The 6,132-nt window shown below is 40.7% G+C and overlaps 1 pseudogene; it reads left to right on the top strand.

Annotated features, from left to right (window-relative positions):
• Positions 1–870: 870 nt before the first annotated feature.
• LOC148551110 (uncharacterized) lies at positions 871–5,460 on the top strand (annotated as a pseudogene).
• The last annotated feature ends 672 nt before the right edge of the window (positions 5,461–6,132 follow it).

Below are 6,132 nucleotides of genomic sequence, written 5' to 3'. Positions count from 1 at the left end.
AAAGCTCTGATTAGGAAATGTCCACCTGAGATGTTCAGTGAATGGGATAAAATTCAAAATTTCTATGAGGGGTTGACTCTAAAATCTCAAGAGTCCTTGGATTATTCTGCAGGAGGCTCGCTACAATTGATGAAGACAGCCAAGGAAGCTCAGAATCTCATAGACATAGTGTCAACTAACCAATACTTCTATGCTCATCAGAGGCAACGCCAACCCGTTCAAAAGAAGGGTGTGTTAGAACTAGAAGGAGTGGACACTATCTTGGCACAGAACAAGTTGATGCACTAACAAATCCAGCAACAAATGGAAATGATGGCTAAGAGAATAGATGGCCTCCAACTAGCTTCAGTGAACACAACAAATCAACCTTCAATTGAATGGGGCCAAAATAAAGCGAGCAATGTTGAGCAGCAATAAGAACAGGTTCAATATATGCAAAATACCTCAAATTCGTCTCAAAATGACTTCCATAGTGACACATACAACTCATCCTGGAGGAATCACCCTAACCTGAGATGGGGTGATAATCAAAACCATTGGCAGAAGAACAACAACTCCAACCATTCCCACAACACACACAGCCAAAATCACTCATCTAACAACACTAACCAATACAAGAAACCACAAAACACATATCAACCACCCCATAACAATTCACAAACCCATTAAAATAACTTTCTTGCACCAACATCCAACCTACAAAACTACCACACCAGCCCTTCAACCAATTTCTAGCAACAACAATCAACCCCCATCATACCACCAATTGACCATCATGAAAATAGGATTTTAAGTCTTGAGGCAGCCGTACAAACAATTGCTCAGTCCACTCAAACCTTGATCAAAGGGCAAGAGAGATATGAAGCTACCATGAAGAACCTTAAATGGCAAGTGGGACAATTAGCCAAACAAGCTGACCTGCCAACTAATGTGCATCCAAGTGATACAATCCCCAATCCAAGAGAAGAATACAAAGTTGTACAGTTGAGAAGTGGCAAGATAGTTGGAAGAGAAGTCAACAAAGAAGTAACAGAGCATGAAGTGGAAGATACAATAGACAAGAAGGAGGATGAAAAGGCATCAACATCCAAAAAGAGCAAAGAAACTGAGGAGCCACTAAGCAAGTTACCAACCCAAAACAACAATGCCAATAACAATGAAATTGTGAGACCACAGCAAGAGGAAAGAAATGAAGGGGTAAAATCTTATGCACCCAAGCTCCCTTACCCAACAAGGTTACACAAAGGAATGAGAGACCAGCAATTCCCAAAATTCTTAGAGATCTTCAAGAAGCTTGAAATTAACATTCCATTGGCCGAAGCTTTGGAGCAAATGCCATTGTATGCAAAGTTTTTTAAAGAATTGATCACCAAGAAGAGAAGCTGGCAGGAGAAAGAAACCGTGCTCCTCACTCAAGAGTGTAGTGCCATCATTCAAAAGGGACTGCCACCAAAACTCAAAGACCCAGGCAGCTTCCTCATACCATGCACAATTGGGAACATGGCCATTGATAAATCACTTTGTGACCTGGGAGCAAGCATCAACTTAATGCCTCTTGCCATGATGAAGAAGCTGATTATAGAAGAAGTTAAACCTACAAGGATATCACTACAGTTGGCTGACAGAACTCTCAAAATACCAAATGGAGTAGTGGAGAATCTCTTGATAAAGTGGGAAATTTTATATTCCCAGCCAATTTTGTGGTCCTAGATATGGATGAAGAGGGGAGCAACTTAGTTATCCTTGGTAGACCCTTTTTGGCCACAGCCAGAACAATCATTGATGTGGAAAAGGGAGAGATGATTTTCAGAGTACATGATGAACAAATGATCATAAATATCTTCAAAGCAATGCAGTACCCCGCTGAGAAAGAAAGTTGCATGAGGGTTGATATGGTGGATTCTTTGGTTGAAGAAGTATTTGAAACAAACCATCAAGTGAAACAGGAGGAAGTCCAGGACATCCAAGAACAAGAAGAGAACAAATTGGAAGCACCAGAGGAACCAAGTAAAGCCAAGAAAGAAGAGGTGCCACAACAAGAGTTGAAACCATTACCCCCTCATCTTAAATATGCATTCCTTGGTGAAGAGGACAGCTTCCCAGTGATCATCAACTCTACATTGAGTGCAGAGGAAGAAGAAAAACTCCTTGTGGTATTGAAAGCTCACAAAGATGCATTGGGATGGACCATTAATGACTTGAAGGGCATAAGCCCTGCCATATGTATGCACAAAATTCTCTTGGAGGAAAATTCTAAACCAGTGGTACAACCTCAGAGAAGATTGAATCCACAATGAAGGAGGTGGTTCAAAAAGAAGTACCGAAGCTATGTAAAGCTGGGATCATTTACCCTATCTCTGACAGTCCATGGGTTAGCCCAGTTCAAGTAGTACCAAAGAAAGGTGGGATGAATGTCATTGTCAATGAGAAGAATGAGCTCATTCCAACAAGAACAGTGACTGGATGGAGGATGTGCATTGACTATAGGAGGCTGAATGATGCCATACGAAAGGACCATTTCCCCCTCTCTTTCATTGACCAGATGCTCGAAAGGCTGGCTGGCCATGCTTATTACTGTTTTCTTGATGGATATTCTGGCTATAATCAAATAGTTGTTGACCCCATGGATCAAGAGAAGACCTCCTTCACTTGCCCCTTTGGAGTTTTTGCTTACAGGAGAATGCCATTCGGGTTGTGTAATGCCCCAGCTACCTTTCAGAGGTGCATGCTATCAATCTTCTCAGACATGGTAGAAAAATTTATTGAAGTCTTTATAGATGATTTTTCCGTTTTTGGTGATTCTTTCAATGATTGCTTACACCATCTTACTCTAGTCTTGAAAAGGTGCTAAGAAACCAATTTAGTTTTGAACTGGGAGAAATGCCATTTTATGGTACCCGAAGGAATTGTTTTTGGTCACAAAATTTCAAGAAAGGGTATAGAGGTGGACAAGGCAAAAGTAAAGATTATAGAAAAGCTTCCACTGCCAACAAATGTAAAAGCTGTTAGAAGTTTCTTGGGCCATGCTGGGTTCTATAGACGGTTCATCAAAGATTTTTCTAAAATAGCAAAACCACTAAGCAACTTGCTTGTGGTGAGCAACCCTTTTTTCTTTGATGATGAATGTAAACAGGCCTTTGAGACTCTAAAAGCTAAGCTCACCACAGCACCAATTATCACACCCCCAAGTTGGGGATTACCTTTTGAAATTATGTGTGATGCAAGTGACCTTGCAATTGATGCTGTGCTGGGGCAGAGGAAGGACAAGAAGCACCATGTCATCTACTATGCAAGCAAAGTATTGAATAAAACTCAAAAAAATTATACCACAACGGAGAAAGAACTACTAGCTGTGGTGTATGCTTTTGATAAATTTAGGCAATATTTGATTGGATCCAAAATCTTAGTTTACACTGATCATGCTGCTCTCAAGTATCTCATGTCGAAACAGGATGTCAAACCAAGGCTAATTAGATGGATATTGCTTCTACAAGAGTTTGACATTGAGATCAAGGACAGAAAGGGTAGTGAGAATCAAGTTGCTGACCATCTATCGAGATTGCCACAAGAGACCAGTCAAGACACCTCTCAACCAGTGAATGAGAATTTCCCAGATGAGCACCTCTTACAAATTCAACAAACTCCTTGGTTTGCGGACATGGCCAACTACAAAGCAAGAAGGAGTATTCCACAAGAGTACACAAGGCAACAAGTTAAGAAGTTGCTGCATGAGGCTAAGTCATTTTTGTGGGATGAGGCTTTCCTATTCAAAAGATGTCCAGATGGAATGATTAGAAGATGTGTGCCAGAGGTTGAAATAAAGGACATACTATGGAATTGTCACAATTCAAGCTATGGTGGTCATTTTGGAGCTGAAAGGACTACTGCAAAGGTCCTCCAAAGTGGGTTCTATTGGCCTTCTATCTTCAAGGATGCCAGAGAATTTGTGAGTCATTGCAACGAATGCCAAAGAACAGGAGGCTTGACAAAGAAGAATGAGATGCCTCAGAAGTTCATTTTAGAAATGGAACTCTTTGACTTATGGGAAATAGACTTTATGGGGCCCTTCCCTCCATCTTACACATTCAAATACATCTTAGTGGCAGTGGAGTATGTTTTGAAATGGGTAGAGGTAATAGCCACCACCACATGTGATGCTAATGTGGTATTGCAATTTCTAAGGAGAAACATCTTCACTAGATTTGGGGTACCAAAGGGACTTATAAGCGATGGGGGAAGCCACTTCTACAACAAACAATTGAACTCCCTCCTCCATAGATATGGAGTAACCCACAAGGTAGCCACACCCTATCACCCACAGACAAATGGACAAGCTGAACTTGCAAACAAAGAGCTAAAGAGAATTTTGGAGAAAACTGTGGGAGCAACAAGAAAGGATTGGGCAAGGAAGCTGGATGATGCACTCTGGGCATATAGGACAGCTTTCAAAACCCCCCATAGGAAGATCTCCATTTCAGCTGGTATATGGGAAAGCATGCCATTTACCTATAGAGCTAGAACACAAAGCTTTTTGGGCCACAAAACTTCTAAATCTTGATGCCCAAGCAGCAGGAGAGAAGAGACTGTTGCAACTCAATGAGTTAGAAGAATTCAGACTTGAAGCATATGAGAATGCCAAAATATACAAGGAAAGAGTAAAGAGGTGGCATGACAAGAAAATCTCTCAAAGGACATTTGAACCAGGCCAACAAGTGTTGCTCTTCAACTCTAGGCTAAAAATTTTTCCTGGAAAGCTTAAATCCAAATGGACTGGTCCATACACTATCACAAGAGTTTCTCCTCATGGTTATGTAGAATTATTTGATGAAGCCTCAAAGGAGACATTCACAGTCAATGGTCATAGGGTGAAGCTCTATCTTGGTGGCCCCTGGAGCAAGGAAGAAAGTGTGCACTTGTTAACATGAGCAAAGGAGCTGCAATGTCAAGCTAAGGACAATAAACAAGCGCTTCATGGGAGGCAACCCATGCACAGGAGTCTTTTATTTTCATGCTTTAGTGATCAATAATGAGAGGTTGCATCATATACATCTTCAAAAAAAAATTTTAACTAGCACATAGTGTATGCAAGGAACTAAGTTTGGTGTGGTCAATCTTGAAGCAAATGCAAAAGTCTTTTTACAACACTTAGTCACAAACTAAGTTTGGTGTCCACACATACACAAAAATGCTAGACTATGGAGCAACAGTGTAGTTATCTCTTTTAGTTATATGAAAGCAACCATTAGAATAAAATTATTTGTTTTGCATTATGATCTCGTTGAATTTCTTTAGTATGAGTCCAAGCATTACAAGAAATTCTAAAGCCTTTGTACTTTTTGTTGCAGGGAAGTGAAAGAAAGAAGTGATGGGAGAATCTTGAAGGGAGGATCACGAACACACACACAAGAAAGGAGAAGTCACATGTGCCTTGGGTTTTGTGCATTGAGGAAAACACCTTAACATGCATTAGGCAAAAAAAAAAAAAAAGATTCATGCTTCCCATGCCTTGACCGAACCATCAAGACCATTCCCCCATCATAAATATTTCTTTAACCACTCCAACCACAATCATCAAACCTCACTTTGTCCTCACTTCTACATATACCAATCTCCATCACCATATTTCATCAATTCACCTCAGCCGAAATCACACTCAACCCTTTAAGCATCCTTGCTTCACAGCTTTTGGCCTCGATCCTAAGAATTGCCCAGAAAAATTCAGGATGCACCATTTTCCTTAGCCTACCTGAACCAACCCCCCTCCCTCTTACAATCACTTTCAAGCTTGCATTCCTCACCTTGTGGCCATATCCATCTAAACTCCCTTCATAAACATTTTCTTTATGCTTGAGGACAAGCATTCTTCTAAGTTTGGTGTTGGAAGATTTGACCCTTGCAATTGAATTCCAACGGCCTTATCATCAAGAGCTAGGAAGGGAAAGAACAAGCAACCCGTAGAAGAAGAAGAACAAAACACCTTTGATCGAAGAAGATTTAAATCCAAACGCAATGAGCGTGTCTTTAGTTGGATGACAGGCAAAGACGTTGTCTCGGAGTTACCTTTCAAGCTAAGAAAGGAGGAATACTCTGAGATACAAAAAATAATTAGAAAAAGGGGATGGGAGCTTCTCT

The sequence above is a fragment of the Arachis ipaensis genome, chromosome B7, assembly GCF_059453495.1.
Source record: "Arachis ipaensis isolate K30076 ecotype BB chromosome B7, ASM5945349v1, whole genome shotgun sequence".
Lineage (NCBI taxonomy): Eukaryota > Viridiplantae > Streptophyta > Magnoliopsida > Fabales > Fabaceae > Arachis > Arachis ipaensis.
The sequence above is the reverse complement of the archived record's forward strand: the minus strand, read 5'-3'. Positions and strand labels throughout refer to the sequence as shown.